We start from the raw sequence: 16,956 nt of genomic DNA, 5'->3' as shown, positions 1-16,956 counted from the left end.
GTGTTTCTGCGAGGTGCCATGTTGTTCATGCTCCATTGTCGTGACGATGTTTGTGCTACGTTTTGTCTCTTTCAGTGCAAGTGCCAACGAAAAGGTTTAGAACCACCGATTTTTTAGGCGGGCGCGGGAGGAACGGAAATTCTCGGCCTCACGTTGCATGTAGTACACGGAAGGGTGTCCGGAAGAACGAATGCGAGATTACTCCTGGGAGGCCCCGTGGGGACTTGCGGAGAGACTGCAGCCTTGACATAAGTTATTGATGACCTAGAAAAATGGCCTGAGGAGCAAAGTTGAATACGTAAAATGAGCAGCACGAACCAGGTGCTGTGTGTTTTGTGATATAAAATACAAGGCGCCGATGTCATACTCGGTCACCAACTTTTGCATGGCGGCACAAAACACATCAACGGCTCAGGGAATTCTGACGGATCAGAAAGCTCATTACATAAATAGGACTCGCATCACATATTAGGCTGATAAGAACAGATACTACACATTTGATCTTAGCCAAAAGGCCGAGAACCGATAGCGTTATCAACTTTCTAATTAGTCTCCGACGCGCAACACAACACGAGCAAAACGGTGGCCACAAGGCGAGCCCAAACATTGGCAGCCGGCACTCGCCCCGCGGCGGCCTTCGCCACGCGTCGAGCTTCACCGCAGGGCACGCGGTCACTCGTTTGTATGTTCTCTGTACATTCAACGCGCAGGCGACAGCTAGCGATTAGCAAAAAAGACATCCCCCTCGCGAGGGGCACGATCAAATGCACAGCATTTCCGAGGGGGTGCGCCGGCAAGTCGTATCTCTCCATCGCGGGACCCGTGTCGCCATCTTCCGGAGGCGCGGGACAACTTGTGGCGCTTTCGAAACAAACCAGAAATGAGTGAAGGATATAAGGCGCGTTCGGTGCATCGAAATCTGTGTCGGTTTCGTGGCTCAGTTGGTAGTGCGCCGGGCACCTTGCGTTCCGCCCGCGGCGTGATGGGTTCGAAACCGGGCGCCGGAAACTTTTATTTCTTTTATAGTGTAGTGGCCTGGCTGCGGACTACGACAAGGCACGCCAACGCCGCGTGACATTGTGAGTTACTAAAATGCTATGCATTTAAAATGTCTTCTGCCTCTCCTGTCCGATCACTCCGCTCGCACTGCGCCTTAAATTTTGCTATCAGCCCTGAGCGTGACGCACGGACGGCGTGGCACCGAAAGTGGTGCGCACGCAGCCATGCACGCAGCATGGACCGGAGATCGTGTGAGTGGCAAAGAGCCTGCCTGTCAGGTGAAGGTGAAGTCCCCGTGAAGTTTTCATATTTATTTTCTAAGTAGTCTTCACGATTTTCACGTTACAATCCCTCCAAATCTTGTCTTCTCTTCATGTTTCCTTTACTCGGGCTCAGTCCTCCAGATGTTTCTTTGCGATTGGTTGAATTTTGATATTATTCCGCAAGAGGTTTTGCGTATGTGGTACTTTTTTGTCATAAGAAAAGAGTCGCAATTGCGTGCAATAGCTTAAGGGGATATTTAAATTATAGTTTTTGAAACTGCTCTGGTATTAACATACCTGGCACCGCCCCATTCCTGCCAAGCCGGTCCTTTGCGGTGCGCGAAGAGTCGGAGTTGGATGTCAATTTCTGTATTCAGAAACAGCCAGATTTTAATACAGACAACACCGAATATGCAAGACAGAAACAAACTCTGGGCCTTCGGGAGGGTCGATTTGGGCAAAAGGCATTAGAATTTTCGATAATCGTATGTAAAGTAACATGGTTGTTGCAAACTTTTCGAATGCTTGAAAGTATTGCATGACATTACTTTACGTTATCACGTCTTGAGAGTATGCCGAAATGCACTACGGGACAAAAAATTAGGATGAGATGCAATTACTGTATTGTGGGCACAGGCGCCTCCTGGTTGTATACCAGGCTACTAACCAGTATTGGGGTGTTTTGAACAAAACAAGCAACGTACAGAGTTAAAATACTGTGACACAAGGCTTGTTCACCGCTGGAAGGATATTTCGGTACATTTCCCGCAGCCATATATTCCCCGTGTTCAAATATGCGCTATATTAAATCGGTACTCAAGAGCAAAAGGCGCATGTGACGAAGTAGGAGGACATTTTATTTTACTGTAAAACCGAGATGTTTAGTGGGCAGGCTCCTCACTCCAGGACAAGATAGTCAGAGTACTTTTATTCAATTCATGGGACGTCATCCCGTGTTATGCCCGGATTTGTTCCTTACACCAAGGGGTTGGAAAACATTAAAAAGAGTTGCTTTGACATCTTCACCGGTTTCTGTTCTTTTCATACTGCGAAATGGCACGCATGCGTTTTATTCCTTTCGTTAGCGAGTGTTTCAAGGTTTCAAAACGGGAATAATGTCAGTATTCTTGGGATTCTGTTTCAGTTGGTTATAATAACTGGTGTTAATAGAGAAATTCGGTGCAGAAAAGGCGTCTTCAAATAATCTGGACACCGGTGTCTGCGCTGATTTGCGGTAGCGTAACACAAATTGTCTCATTGCATTCTTTAGCTAATAAACAACCCACGCTCCGGATATGCACGGTCTTCCAAGCCGCCTTACCCAAGGCAATTTCTAAAAATGGCACTGTATGCCTGATAATCTGGAGAAAAGATCCACATGAATTTGTGAGTTTCCAGAAAATCCCCAAACGTCGTAATTAGACATGTGCGAAAGTGCAGAAAAATCAACGCTTTTGGCACAGAAAAAACATTTATCTTATACAAGTCATCAACATTGATAGAACTTTAGGAGCGCCGTTTTATTTCCTGCTGTGCGATCCACGTGTAGGAACCCACTGGTTGTTGCATAGCATGAAGCTGCCAAGTGTTCATAAGAGCATATCAAATATACTTATGGGAAGCCTATGCATTTCGAATACTTATCGAGAAGATGTGGGCACTGTGACTCGCAAATCAGCTGGGAAGGACGAGTTAAACACGATCTTTCGGGCGATGCTTTGAACAAAGTTGGTCTCCCTCTCCTTGGGTGTTTGCATACTTGTGCGAATCACAGCTTTAATTTATTCATACCGGACAGAAGCTGGTGAAATACCTGAGTGAATGAAAATACTGTTTAATCCAATAAAGCATAACAGTGAACTTGTCTAGCATAGGCACTACTATCCCCGAGAAGAGGATGAGAGTGGAGGCAATGTAGCAGAAGACAGTGGGTCGAGTGCCTAAGCTGACATGTTAGAGAGGGGGCGCTACTCAAACATGTCACCAATAATGTAGAGGTACTCTTGTATGATGATAATGATTAGTGGCTCTCCCTTGGAATAGGGACGTCGGTTGTCAGCAACCGACTTGCCTGTTTTATTACGCTCATAAAGACCTCCAGCGTCGTCAATGCACTCCGGGACGCTGACCTCAAACTCGTCCAGTCCAACAAATACGGCGGTATTGTTGTTATTCCCTCGGGGTTGTACAACGAGAAGGGGCTATCGGCAGTCCAGAAAAAGTTTTGCCCAGCTCAAATTGACCCCAAAAAATCTAGAAGGGAGGCTCGCAATACGTGTCAGGGCGAAGCACTGAGCAAAGTTGCAAGCTCGGTAAAGAAGGCTGGTGGGCTCAGCCTACAGGCCTTCTTAACGGTCAAGACGCACAAGAAAGGCGCGCCATTCCGCGTCATCATGTCCAAAAGGGGCTCCTGTGAATGCGTTCTTGGCACGTTTTTGCAGAAGTCGCTTTCCCAGCAGAAAATCGACGACCCTTTCCTTGTCAGGAGCCCTACCGAAGTTTCTGACTACCTCCAAGGGCAGTGCGCCGCTCATGTGTATGGGTTCTCCCTGAACATTAAGGAGTTCTACTATTCCTTGCCGCACTCCAAGCTCATGGAGGTCGTTTCTGAAGGAATGGACCGCTATAGATCTGTCTGCTTCCAGAATGCCATTGGTGTGGACGCCTACACCTTCCTGGACCTGTTGGGCCTGCGCTCTTCTCTTGTAGAGTTCAACAAAGAATTCTTCGTTCAGAGGAAAGGTGTAAGCATAGGGTCGTGCTTGGCGCCTATGCTTAGCGACCTCCTGCTGGCGCGACTAGGCCGGCAACTCCAGATTTTGCTTCGTGCTTTCAAAAACTGTGCGCGTTTTCCGCTACGTGGATGACGTCTTGGTACTTTTTGAGTGGATGACTGGTGACGTGGACTAGCATGTGCAGTGCATCACGGACATTTTCGAGGCCACCCTAGCTGGTCTCACGCTTAAAAGAGAATTTTCTTCGGAAAATGAGCTGCGTTTTTTGACCTTCTCTTGCATTTAAGGCCAAGTCTTGTTTCTTGGATGTATGCGCCCCGCTCAAGGAAAAGCCTTCTTCCGTTCTCGTCCGCCCATTCAAAAATGTTAAACGGAGCATTGCCTTAGCTGCATTAAGGGGCTTCCTTGAGAGATCTTTCCCGAATGAAGTAGAGGCCAGTTTTCATTCGCAGGTTGTGAAGCTCTTGTCGGGAGGCTTCCCACTGGCCTTGCTACATGACTTAGCTGAAGTGTTGCTAGGGCAGTTTCACAAACACAGCGAAGCTGGGTCGGTAAATGGCAGGCTGTCGAAAATAGCTGTTTTTCCCGTTCTGCATGGCCTTTCGCACATGTTGAAAAAGGTAGGGGAAAAGCTGTAGGGGAAAAGCTTTCTCTGCTATTTTAGAAATTCCTGAAGAGTCAAAAAGTGCAATACCCTGGAACCACGCCAACATTATTCTGACCTCTAAAAAAGAAATTTCCAGGGGCCTCAAGAAATACAAACCTATCAGCATACTCACAGCTGTTTACGAGCCGTTTACCAAAGTATAGTTGGCCGCGTAGGTGAGAGCCTACATTCCCTACAACCAAAAGAGCAGGCTCGGTTTAGGAAAGGGTACACAACCCTGCATCTCATTTATGTCGTCAACCAAGTGATAGAAAAATTCCCAAAGCGCACAACACCTGTGTACATAACGTTATAGAGTACCAGAAAGCGTTTGATTCCGTACTTACCGAAGCCCTTTATAGAAGCACTGTAAGATCAGGGAGTAGAGGAGACCTACGAAGATTTCTAGAAGACATATAAAAGAGACGGACGAGTAGGGAAACGCAAGCAAAGCGATAAATTTTCGGGCGGAGAGGGAGTAAGACAGGGAGATACAATTGCCCCCAAATATTCAGAGCATGTTTGGAGGGTGTTATTTAGAAATCTTGGCTGAGGAAATGTAGGGTAAAGTATGAACATAAAAAACCTCAGAAATTTGATGTTTGCAGACGACATAGCATTGCTGAGCGAGACAGCAGAAGCCAGGACAACAATGCTTGAGTAACTGCAATCAGATCGCATGGCTGTGGGGCTAAAATTATATATAAATAAATTCAAAGCAATAAGGAATAACCATGCCAAGAATGCCTTTAGCTGAGTGAACGAAAGACTAGAATAAGTAACTGAACGCAACTACCTCGGACGAATGGTTACCGCTGACCCCGACCACCTGAGATGTATCCGGCGCAGAATAGGTATGGGCTGGGGTGCACTCGACAGGCACCCCTAAATAAAGAAGAATAGGTTACCTCTGTCACCCAAAACAAAAATCTGTAACCAGTGCATAATGTCGGTGGTGATATAATGAGTTTAAACTGGGCGCCCTGCGAGATCGTAAACTCACGTCAGCTCAACGGGTCATAGAACGAATATTGTTAGGAAGAACACTAAGGGAACTAAAACTACCAACTACCAGCATAGTTAAAATAAACAAAAAGAAATGAACTTGGGCTGGCCGGGTGGTGAGACGAACCGACAGCCGGGGGACAATAATAGTAACAGAGTGGATACCAAGAGATGGTCTAGAAGAAGGGAAGGAGAACAATACGAAGGAAGGAAGAAATACAGAACTTCAGGGGTAAGCAGAGAACCCGAGGGGCACAGGAAAGCAGTTGTTTGAGGCCAGTGGGAGATGCCTTTGTTCAGCAGGCCGGCGATGATGATGATGATCAACATGAATCTCTCTTGTATTACATACATTCAATGGCCCAAAATTGTTCCTCATTCGTGCTGTGTGTTCCACCATTATTGTAAAAGTGGAAACGAATAGAAAGTATATTGCGCTGTAAAAAAGTATTGAAGCACATACATTTCCAATGAACCTTAACATTTTATGTTGCCGTAGGGGCACAAAAAACCCGCTATTGTAAACGACAACACAAATATTAGTTCCCAACTGCACAACATATTTATGAATTTAGACCTGTGATCTGGAGCCAGTAATATGCTTCCTCATTATTTACTAGAAAGCACTATTCTTGCATGCGTTCGTCCGTCCTATGAGGTGCAGTTTACCGCAGAGCTGCGTTTCGTTTATCCACCATGCATTTTAATGGTGAATCACCTTAGGGGCTTAGGCTATCGGTGTTTCCCGTCTTCGTGGTCTCATGCCTTAACGGTAAATCAAATTCTCAAACCATGAGCAAAAACAACTGTATAATGTAAAGTACTGGTTAAAAATAAACGAACATAATTTAAACTAACTTAAAATACGAATATGATCAGGGTTTAATTGCACGAGTAACATTAACTTGTTAAATTGCGTCTCCAAATTGGTTTCAAACGCCGTGTTTTCTTCCGTAAAGCACACTTCGTAAAGCAAGCAGTGGAATGTGACACGTACGCCCGCACAGTGATTCTGTCCCTTATGTAATTGCTTAAATCTCCCATGTAATTGCTTCTTAAAGTGCGTGATTGATCTTCAAACATGCGGTCATCCGATGCCCAATCCGAGCGCGCAATGTGGCAAGAGAGAGGCGTACAATCTTTGAATACACTTTTATAGTGCATGCCTCACCTACCCAGGTTTCACTTAGGCGGACATGGTGCGACATTTTTTGATGTCCGTGCAACGTAGAGTTTCTCTATTTCGCTAACGCAGTACCTAAGAGTAGCGGAGCCCTTTTGCCCGCGCCGTCTTGATGACGTCGCTTCGGATATCCGATGCCATGCACAATAGCCACCCTGCGGCGGCATCCCAAGTACCACCAACTCGGGATACCGCCCCACGTGCGGTAGCAGAAGCAGCGTGATCGACATCGTAGGACTTAGCACAACTCTGTTCTGCTAAGTTCTCTGCTGGTTCCTGTTCACAAAACTTTTATACGCGCGAAAAGAACGGGGCGAAACAAAGAAACATGCAAGACACAAACAGTACTCGTATTGTGTCCTTTGGGTTTATATTGTTCCCGTTTTTTTTCGCTGTAACAAATGTTATGGACAGCGTAAGAATCCAGCCAAACTGCCGTTCGCGCCGCCGACCGAAGCGCTCGTTCCGCACGTCGGCCTGCCGTCGTAAAATTGGTATCGCGGCACCTATAGGGCTCCTGCGCTTCCCAGTGGGCGCAGCGAAACCTACTTCCGGGCAGTACTTCCAGGTAGTAAAAAGCTTCGTAGTTCCTATAGGATCCCGAAATGACAGAAGCAAAATGAGCTCGAGACTCACGATCGTTTTGCAACATAGTCTTCAAACCATCCCCGATGTATCCTATCTGTTCGGGCAATCAACTTGGCTTTAAAAAAAATGCTTTTCAGTGTTAAGTACGTTTACCGCGTCGACAAATTTGCTGGTACGGTGTCCGCGCTCTGCCAGTTGCAGCCTCACAGATGGATGGTCGCATGAAGTGAAATTTGAGGTGAAAGCTTCTTGGTTAAACTACTACACTTGGTGACAAGGACGTTTTACCAGCTGGTGATCAAAAAAAGAAGTAACGCAATCGGCGATTATCGGGCGTAAAATTTGCAATTTCATTAAACACTGCTCGTCTACTTCACCGTTACGACTACATGGTGCAGCGATAGCTTGCCGTATCATTGCGCGTGTCAGTGACAAAATGAATCGAGCGTCAGAAGTGTGGAATCTGTTTCGCGATTCCGAAAGTAGTGGCTGTAAAACAAAATAGGCGGGCGAAACGAGTGGCCGCCCCGTTTCCATGTTTGCTCTCACGTTATTTAATGACGCTCTTGCATCATATATTCCCAATTCACACACGAGAGACTAGAATAAAGGTCGACAACGTATTCAGGTGTAGTTTCGAGTTGCATGAAGTCTACGGAAGACGGCAGAGCTTGTCGATGGAAGACAGCCGACTACGAAGCTTCACACCATGTAGAAGACGACAACTTCAACGCCGACATCCAAGGGTACCTTCAGCATGCGGATGAGGCCCGCCAGCTTCCTCGAGTTTGTACAACGGACCTCGAGTTGTACAACGAAAGATAAAAGCCAGCAGAGCAGACGCCGTGGCATTAGAATTGCCGACACCAGTCTACGGACGTCACTTGGTTGACTGCAGTTTCACCGCCTGTGTGTTCTTTGGGGAGCACAAGTTCGCTCCAATAAACTGGTTGTTTCTTTAGCAGAGATGCGTGGTCTTTGGCTACGTGACAATATGAAAGCCCAGTACTCCCTTTTCGGTTATAGCGTAATTCTGCTCCGGAGGTGTGAGCGCGCGGCTCGCGAAAGCGAGTGGGAGCAGCTACTTCTCGGGTTCCTGCAACAAAACTGCTTCCACGCCGCAGTAACTAGCCTCTGTCTGCAAAAAAAACGATTTGTTCAAGTCGGGAAGGATCAAACTAGCAGCGGTTTATATTTTACAAGCGAAAAAAATGAAGGATCCTCTCATTCTTTCTTCGAAACAAGCCTTACGTCCTTACGCAACTGTTTGTAAAGCCATGGTGCGAGTTCTTTACAGTGGGTTATGAATTGCCTGTAGACAGAAACTATGCCCAAACACCATTGCAGGATTTTCGCGTCTAGTGGTCGAGGGCACGCGTCGAGGGCAGTAAGGATGGCCTGCAGCTCCTGATCGTGCGGTCTAAGGGTACCATTGTCTATGACAAACCCGAAAAGATCGACCATAGATGATGCTAGCTGCACTTCCTTTTGGTTGATCCTCCGACCGGCCTTCTTCATGCGTAAGCGAACGGAACTCAAGTGAATGAAGTGCTCCTCAAAAGTCTCAGAATAGCTCACCACATCGTCCATGCAGACCATGGCGTAGTTGTACCTCCTGCACCCCAATACGATATCCACCAACCTCGTGAACAATCTTGGACCTTTCGGCAAACCAAATGGCGGTTGAGTAAATTGGAAGAGCGCGCGCTGGCAATAGAATGCGGTATTTCTAGTGTGAGCTTCGGACATTTGAATTTGCCCATACCCCCTGCTCGCGTGGACCGCAGTGAAGGAGCGAGCGTTGCTCACCTGGTCTATCACCGATTGAATGCTTTGGAAAGGTAATTCAACAAATCTTGTTTGGGGGCTAATAGGTTCATTATTACTTTCCTGTCTACTTTCTTGTATATCGTCTTTGAATTTTTCCGCTAAGCAATTTTGAGCTTGGCAAAGGGTACGCGTTTCATTCGGCCAGTGCTTTCAGCTTTCTGTAGTCTACACATACCCGTACTGAACAACCGTTTTCCATTTCCAAGTGGCTTCGTGATGTCGTCACTGCGCCTCTCTCGATCATTTCATGTAGTGCGTAGTCAAAGAGCTTCCTCTTATGCGCAATTATCGGCCTAGGAATAAACAGGATCGTCCGAGCATCACCCGTGTCGATCTTGTGCACTGTCGCATCGGTCAAGCCGCGTCTCGCGTGAAAGAAATCCGAAAAGGGGAAAACATTTGCGCCAACTTCCAGCGCTGATCATCGCAAGCTTAAAAGCATGCGAAAATCACCTCTATTTCGGCCCTCATCTTTCCAGACGCTTTCCTCCGGATCTCCTTGGCACAGTAGAGATTGGTTGACGGATGCGTTTGTAAACGCTGTGCCGGCGTGTTCGCGAAAGGAACGAACTGCGCTAGCGGCCCGAACTGATAGCCGTTCCTTCCCATGTCCAGTACAATGACCTCTTTCGAAAGGAAGTCTCTCCCCAGTATGACAGAGGTAGACAAGCCAGGCAAGTTAACCAAACGCTGCCCATGCTTCTTGCTGGATAAAGTTAGCGAAAGTCTAATGGCTCCCTCTGCTATCGCTGACACGGCTGCCAAGCTCAAGGGTGGCTCGGATGACCTACGCAGCACCTGACAACAAAAACGTGTCTTCTGTAGCCAAGCTGCCACAGTGCGCGCATGTTACGGGCACAGGTGCTAATCCAAATGACTCGGCATCGGATGTGTGGTGCGTGCCATTTTAATAAATCGTATGGGCTATCCTGATTTAGAAAACTGGCCTTCTGTACTAATCAGAGGGCGTACAGAGGCGAGCCAATATTAGACTTCCTTGTGAAAGCAGCCTACTCGAGCAATGCCGTACATTTATCAAGCAAGCACACGGCCTACGTCAAGGCACATCATTCGAAATATCAGGCTAGACCGTACCCAAACATGCCATAAAATTTCTCCCATTCTTTAATACATGTATTCACTGTTGTATTTTGTTCATTTCGATATGACAGACGTGGTGTCGATGCTGATTTTTTTACGTGCTTTTGCGTCATTTTTTTAGGTGCCGATAAATGGCGAAGAGAGTGAATTGCTGGGCTAGTTGGTTCAGAATGTTCAGAAAAAGGAAAACCAGCGAGCAGAACGCAGGACAAGAGGCAAACACACAACACCGCTGGAGTAGCAACTGGTTTATTCGGCAGAAACACATCTCATTTACACGCCAAACCCTGCGTGCGCGCACACCTTCGAACAACGTGAAGAGCTGAACTATAAAGATAAGAATTCAAATTCCTTTTCCGTGATGACAACCGAAGAATCACTAACTCAACTGTGTTTATTTTTTCTAAATAAATACGCTTCTAGAAGTTCGCGCTCACGTCTCGTTTTCGCACAACCGATAGTGCTAGTGAGGTGAGACCGTGGGGCACAATTCTGGCAATCTTTTACATGCAAAGCTTGATTGCTTTCCGTGCCCGAGCCCAAGGTTCCTCGGTGCTACCTCAAGCGTTCATTTAGGCACCCGCCAGTCTGCGCCATGTATATTTTTCCACAGGACAACGGGATAGAATAAACCACCCGCACTTCACACATAGTGAACTTTGTCTGGTGGTTAGTTTTGCAAGTGTCAGCTTGCCTCTTCCCAACAGAGATTTGGGGGCACAGACCAGAAGGTTTGCGGGGAGCAGAGAAAGCCATGTTGACACCATAATTTTGAGCCACTTTTCTCAGCCATTGCGAAGTCTTGTGGAAGTAAGGGATGACTTCAAACTTATGTCTCCCTTCTTCCACTGGGCAACCAGGCCGTGCAGTGAGTTTTTTCAGCATTTTCTGACCCAAGGATTCACCCACCGCGAGCAAAACCTGAGAGGGAAACCCAGACGCCATATACCGGTCAACCTGATCTGCCAGACTTTGGTGCATCACATGCGGGCAACGTTGGAAGCGTGTTGGTACAATCCTCAAGTCAGAGCTGCACCGCCAGATAAGACACCTGAGGGATTGGTTGCGACATTTCTGCCTTCAGAGCGGGCATCCCTAGGCGGCTTCAAGCCGGCTTCGCGAGCATCTTCGTCTTGCTGCACTGCTGACTGAAACCTACTGGAATGACTTTCGACGGTTCTTGCCGAGGAAAACGAAACAACATGCAGCGGGCACACCAGTGACGTATCTGGAAGGGGCCTCCCTTCCATCACAATTTGACAGCATCCTGAAGATGGGTCCTAAGTACTCCCTGGAGCCACGGGCCCGAAAGCACGAGCTTCTAGCTGCGGTGCACGGAGTGGCTGATAAGGCCCCATTTGAGGAAAGGACCCACTGCGTCTCGAAGGGTGTGGATTGCCTTAGGAGGAACTGGACTGGCCGCCACGGGACGAGCAAGATTCTGCGCTCGTTGGTCACGCAATTTCAACAGGAAGGTTGTTCCATGCTGCAAGCCGACAAGGAAGGTGGGTTCGTGGTTCTATCCCACTTCTCATTTCAAGATAACAGCGACTGAAGCTATCGACAAGAATTTCAGGGAGTCAGACTTAAAACCGCGTAAGGCGAAGGCATTAGCCTTGAGTCTTCTAAACTGGTTGAATTTGGAGAGGCTGGAAAAAGAAGTCCGGAATAGCCAACAGGGTGTACTGCGAGTGTTTTTCACCGCGAAGACTCACAAGCCTGATTATCCCCTCAGGGCGATCGTCACAGAAGAAGGCTTCTGGCAGAGAGTAGTGTCCACTTTCCTGAAAACGTCCTTAGTAGTCCTGGTGCTTACAGACCCTTTTCTGCTGCAGAGCTCAATGAGCCTGGTTGAGTGTCTTCAACGCGGTTTTCCCAGTGCCAATGCAGCCTTTTCAGTGGACGTTGTGGACATGTTTTATTCGGTTCCCTATGACGAACTTTTTAGGGCACTGCGCGAACTAATTGAAGCAACCAGGATTGTTTCATTCCAAAATGCGTGCGGCATCACTCTGGATTCTTTTCTAGAGCTTTTGAAAATTTACTTGATTTCAACAATTGTACGGCATGGCGACAAGTTTTTTGTGCAAAACCGAGGGACTTGTATTGGCTCTTGTATTGGCCTGTTCTTTGTAAAAATTTTTAACCAAGTTGGACTTGGTGCTACAGGTTGTACTTCGAGACACATGGGTGGTTAGGGTTTTTGGGTATGTTGATGATTTTTAGTACTTTTGAATTCAACTGAAACTGACGACCTCGCGCTTGTGGCAGACCAGATTTTAACTGTTTTTAGTACATGTTCCAAGAACCTGGATTTTACAAAAAGAGGTGCCTTGTGACAAGACCATTAGGTTCTTAGATTTAGAAATTTCTTTTTTACCCGACCGACACGTGTGTTGCAAATATTCCCATCGGTCTAAAACGCGCTTTTGCCGTATAATACGGCACACTCGAAGTTGGTGAAGCGCGGCATAGTAATTTTGTGTTTCATGAATGCTGTAAATAAAATTTCCCCGCATGTGATGCACCAAAGTCTGGCAGAACAGGTTGACCGGTGTAAGGCATCTGGGTTTCCCTCTCAGGTTTTGCTGGCGGTGGGTGAATCCTTGGGTCAGACAATGAAGAAAAGACTTACTGCAATATCTGGTTGCCCAGCGGAAGAAGGGACAAATAAGTTTGAAGTCATCCCTTACTTCCACAAGACTTCCCATGGGCTGAAAAACGTGGCTCAAAAATGTGGTGACAACATGGCTTTCTCTGCTCCCGGCAAACTTTCTGGTCTGTGCCCCCAAATCTCGGTGGGAAGAGGCAAGCTGACACTTGCAAAACTACCCACCAGACGACGTTCACCTCATGCGCAGTGGGCCTGGTTTATTCTATCCCGTTGTCCTGAGGAACAATATACATTGGGCAGACTGACGGGTGCCTAAATGAACGCCTGAGGCAGCCCCGAGGAATCTTGGGCTCGGGCACGGGAAGCAATCTAGCTTTGCATGTAAAAGATTGCCAGAATTGTGCCCCACGGTTTCACCTCGCTAGCACTATCGGTGGGACAACGAGACGTGAGCGCGAACTGCTAGAAGTGTATTTATGAAGAAAAAATAAACACAGTTGCCTTAGTCATCCTTCGGTTGTTATCTCGGAAAAGGAATTTGAATTCTTATTTTTGTAGTTCAGCTCTTCACGTTGTTCAAACGTGTGCGCCCGCGCAGGTTTTGGCGTATAAATGTGATGTGTTTCTGCCGAATAAACCAGTTGTTAGTCCAGCGGTGTTGTGTGTGTGCCTCCTCCTCTTGTCCTGCGTTCTGCTCAGTGGTTTCCCCTTTTCTAAGCGGTGAAGATTTGGCGCTGTTAATTTGGGCGTTTACTCAAGTTACCTTCCAACCTCCTTCTACAGCTGATCGGTAATTGTGTGAACAATATTTTATTGGTGTAGCAGGGAAGTTTAATGCCCAGCTATTGAACAATTAAAAGTTTTTCAGCAGCGACACAATTTGTTTGGCCTTTGCTTAGGAGCACCAAGCTGGTGCGTCTCCACACCCATCCTTCTTTCAGCCGCACTCTTCAATCTGATTGGAATATGATAGGTCTGCACGCTTTGACGGTGTGCGTTTGAAATATAGAGGTCACAAAAACGACGTTGCTCGAGAAGGGATACGCGCAGTAAGCGTGGGCGAATAAGTGAACGAACAGCGAAGAGGAGGCGAGACGGGATGGGGCAGCGAAAAATGTTGACGGACTGTGCCACTTCTGGTTGACAAACAGCGCCAAGGAGTGTTGTGCGTTACTCCGCGTGCAATATGACTCGCTTCGAGTGGTGAAAACATCCACACGGGTGAACAGGAAGGTTGGGGTTGGGTGGCTGTTGGTGTCTACAAAGCGCACCGAGCTTCGCAGAATTTTCACGGTTCTGGTGAAGTGGGAACCGTTTTGGTCCTGAAACGCATCTAAGAATGACTTAGCAAACCAAGTAGCAAACCAAACCATAATGTTTGATGCGTAGTGCATACTACGTACGTAATCTCACAACAAACGCCACCTTTGAAACAACAGTTACAATTGTGTATTAGACACTGTACTCAGGCGATAAATCCTTGAAGAAAAGTTGGGACCGATGAATTCTTAATCACTTTTTCACACTTTAGTATTACTATAAAAATAAAATAAAACTAGAGTTTAAACAAAATTATTTATGTGTAAATTTGGTTTACACCAGTACATAAATTATGGTCAGGGATGCGCAAATGGCAAATACTTATTTTATAAAACCAAAAACTACTAAAACTAAATTTAAATTTTAATTCTTTTATAAAAACAAAAAGCAAGGTTTATATTTTTTGCAGTTTTTTTTAAATGATGCAATTTACAAAGCGGGACCGCCACAAGAACTACGGCCTGTCGTTTCATCATACCGAACGAATGGCAATCGGAAAAATTACCACAGTGGCAAAACCTCAAAGACTGTGTCTAGCTTTAGCTTGTTTGACGTTTATATGCTGAATATTATATCGGATCATCCTGAAGCGATTATCACTACTAATAGTATTTTTGCCTCTACACATTATAAATTGTTCTCTACCAGAGATAAGCCATTTGTGTCGTGAGAATACAGTGAAACCTTCTTAAGGGCACAGGGTAAGGCGAAATTTTGAAAAAATGACTTTTTGTTTTTCTACGCAATTAGGAACGTTCAGTTCCTTGTGCACATTTTCAATATTCACACTTGCCTTAAAAATCCATATTTCTCGCTAAAAAACAGTTTTCCCGCAAGCAAGTAGTAAGTGCCCACATCCTCTTTAAGAATGTTCTCAGTGTTTGTTGTCATTTTTTTCATCAAAAAACTTCCAGTTCCAGATCAAAACGCTTTTCTAGAACCAACTGTATTAAGAAATTGCTTAGCAAACATTGTATAGCTGATTTTTCAGCGAGGGCAATCCAAAGACCCTGTTGCACGTTTTTTACACATTTGTCCTTCGAAGCCGCGCGAGAAAAAACATCTTTTCTGGGCTTCACGCTCTCATTATTGCAATATTGGATGCTGTTCTTTCATTAAATGATGATATCAATGCATGAGCCAGCTTTTGAAATCATTCAGACCATAACCAGGGCGCAACACCACCATCAAGTGGCTCAAAGAGGTTGACCACAAGCGAAATACTTTGTGAACAGATCTGTACGATGGTGCACAATAATATACAAGGGAAGACAGACGACCGACTGAAAAGCAAAAAAATGACTTAGACGGTGATTACGAAGCTGGTGCTTTCTAAATAAATGGCTTCAGTGGTGTTTTTGGCAAAAAAGTATTGTTTTTGAAGTCTTTTTTTTAACTTTAAACTCAATTATCTCAAAACAATGTTTTTTATTACATAGGTACCATTATTTCCTGCATCTTCCACAGCAACGAGCTGATTTTTTTCCCCAGTCATCTACATAACTTGGCACACGTGCTGTACTAGAATTTAAAATTAGCACGCAACAGTTTTTTTTTACACAACTTTTAATACTAAAATAATGCCAAAATTTAGGTACTAACAGACAAAAAATTATACAAAACTGAAATTTTTAAGGATGTTCATATTTCTAGTACAGTTAAAAGAACACAAAATTTGAAAGAAAATGATATTTACGTTATGTAGATACCTTTATTAGATACTGAGCAAAATGTACCTCAAAATGTGCAAAAATGCATGGGAAGTACAGGGCCTACCCTGTGCCCTTAAACCATACCTTACCGGGACTCGAAAAAAGTAGGCACTAACCGGCGCTACTGCTTATCCGGATGCATTAGGCCAAAGGGACACCGAGTAGGGCATTCGCCTTCTTATGCGGGTGAGGTTTAATGAGGTTCCTGGCGCGAATGTTCGGGCTGGGGCCACTGTCCCAGTTCTCACGCTCGCCGGAACAAATGTGGCGACTGACTGACAGCCGCGCAGCTGCTTGGGTCGCTGCAAATGCCGTCGAAAGAAAATGGGCGTGTGCCACCCCTCCCGTTTAAATGTTCAGATAGCATGAGTCATCTCGTAGAAATATTTAAGGTGTTTCAGTGGTCTTATTTGCGCGCAACGACATTGTCGAATTTTAAGAAATCCGGCGTTGGAAATAACAGCGGTCATGGAGATAGGGCAGCATGTATTGCAGCGAAACATTCTTGTACGTGCTTAGTTGCAAACACGGTATCACATATTGCACAACAACACATGGCCATGATTTAAGAGTCTTAAATAATGTGGTAACAAACGACAGCAACCTTTACCAAATGCACCGAGTACGTTATTTAGTGGTCTGAGACGCTATCTCAAAATTATGTGATGTACACAAAGGATTTTACTGCATTTGCAATAGTGAGTTTGAGAAGAGGGACAATGTAACAATTTGTTGTAGCGAAACCCACTTTCAACTCAAGCATGCAAATGGCCCGCAATGTGACGGTGGTCTTCCAACATGCCTTTTACCAGCATCAATTTCTTTTTGCATAAAGAAAATGGTGAAACATACTACTGCTGGGCACAACCGGTTACTCGCCAAGTTGTTTAAACGAGAAAAACTAATGATACACGACACTTCAATAAAGCGTCGGTTTAAAAATGAAACAGGGTCGTGATA

At 45.8% G+C, this 16,956-nt stretch overlaps 1 pseudogene; it reads right to left on the bottom strand.

The window, feature by feature from the left end:
* Positions 1–413: 413 nt before the first annotated feature.
* LOC144164459 (U2 spliceosomal RNA) lies at positions 414–527 on the bottom strand (annotated as a pseudogene).
* Between the last annotated feature and the right edge of the window lie 16,429 nt (positions 528–16,956).

The sequence above is a fragment of the Haemaphysalis longicornis genome, unplaced genomic scaffold (genome assembly GCF_048455015.1).
Source record: "Haemaphysalis longicornis isolate Haplotype H1 unplaced genomic scaffold, Haemaphysalis longicornis Haplotype H1 scaffold_13, whole genome shotgun sequence".
In the NCBI taxonomy this organism is placed as follows: domain Eukaryota; kingdom Metazoa; phylum Arthropoda; class Arachnida; order Ixodida; family Ixodidae; genus Haemaphysalis; species Haemaphysalis longicornis.
The sequence above is the reverse complement of the archived record's forward strand: the minus strand, read 5'-3'. Positions and strand labels throughout refer to the sequence as shown.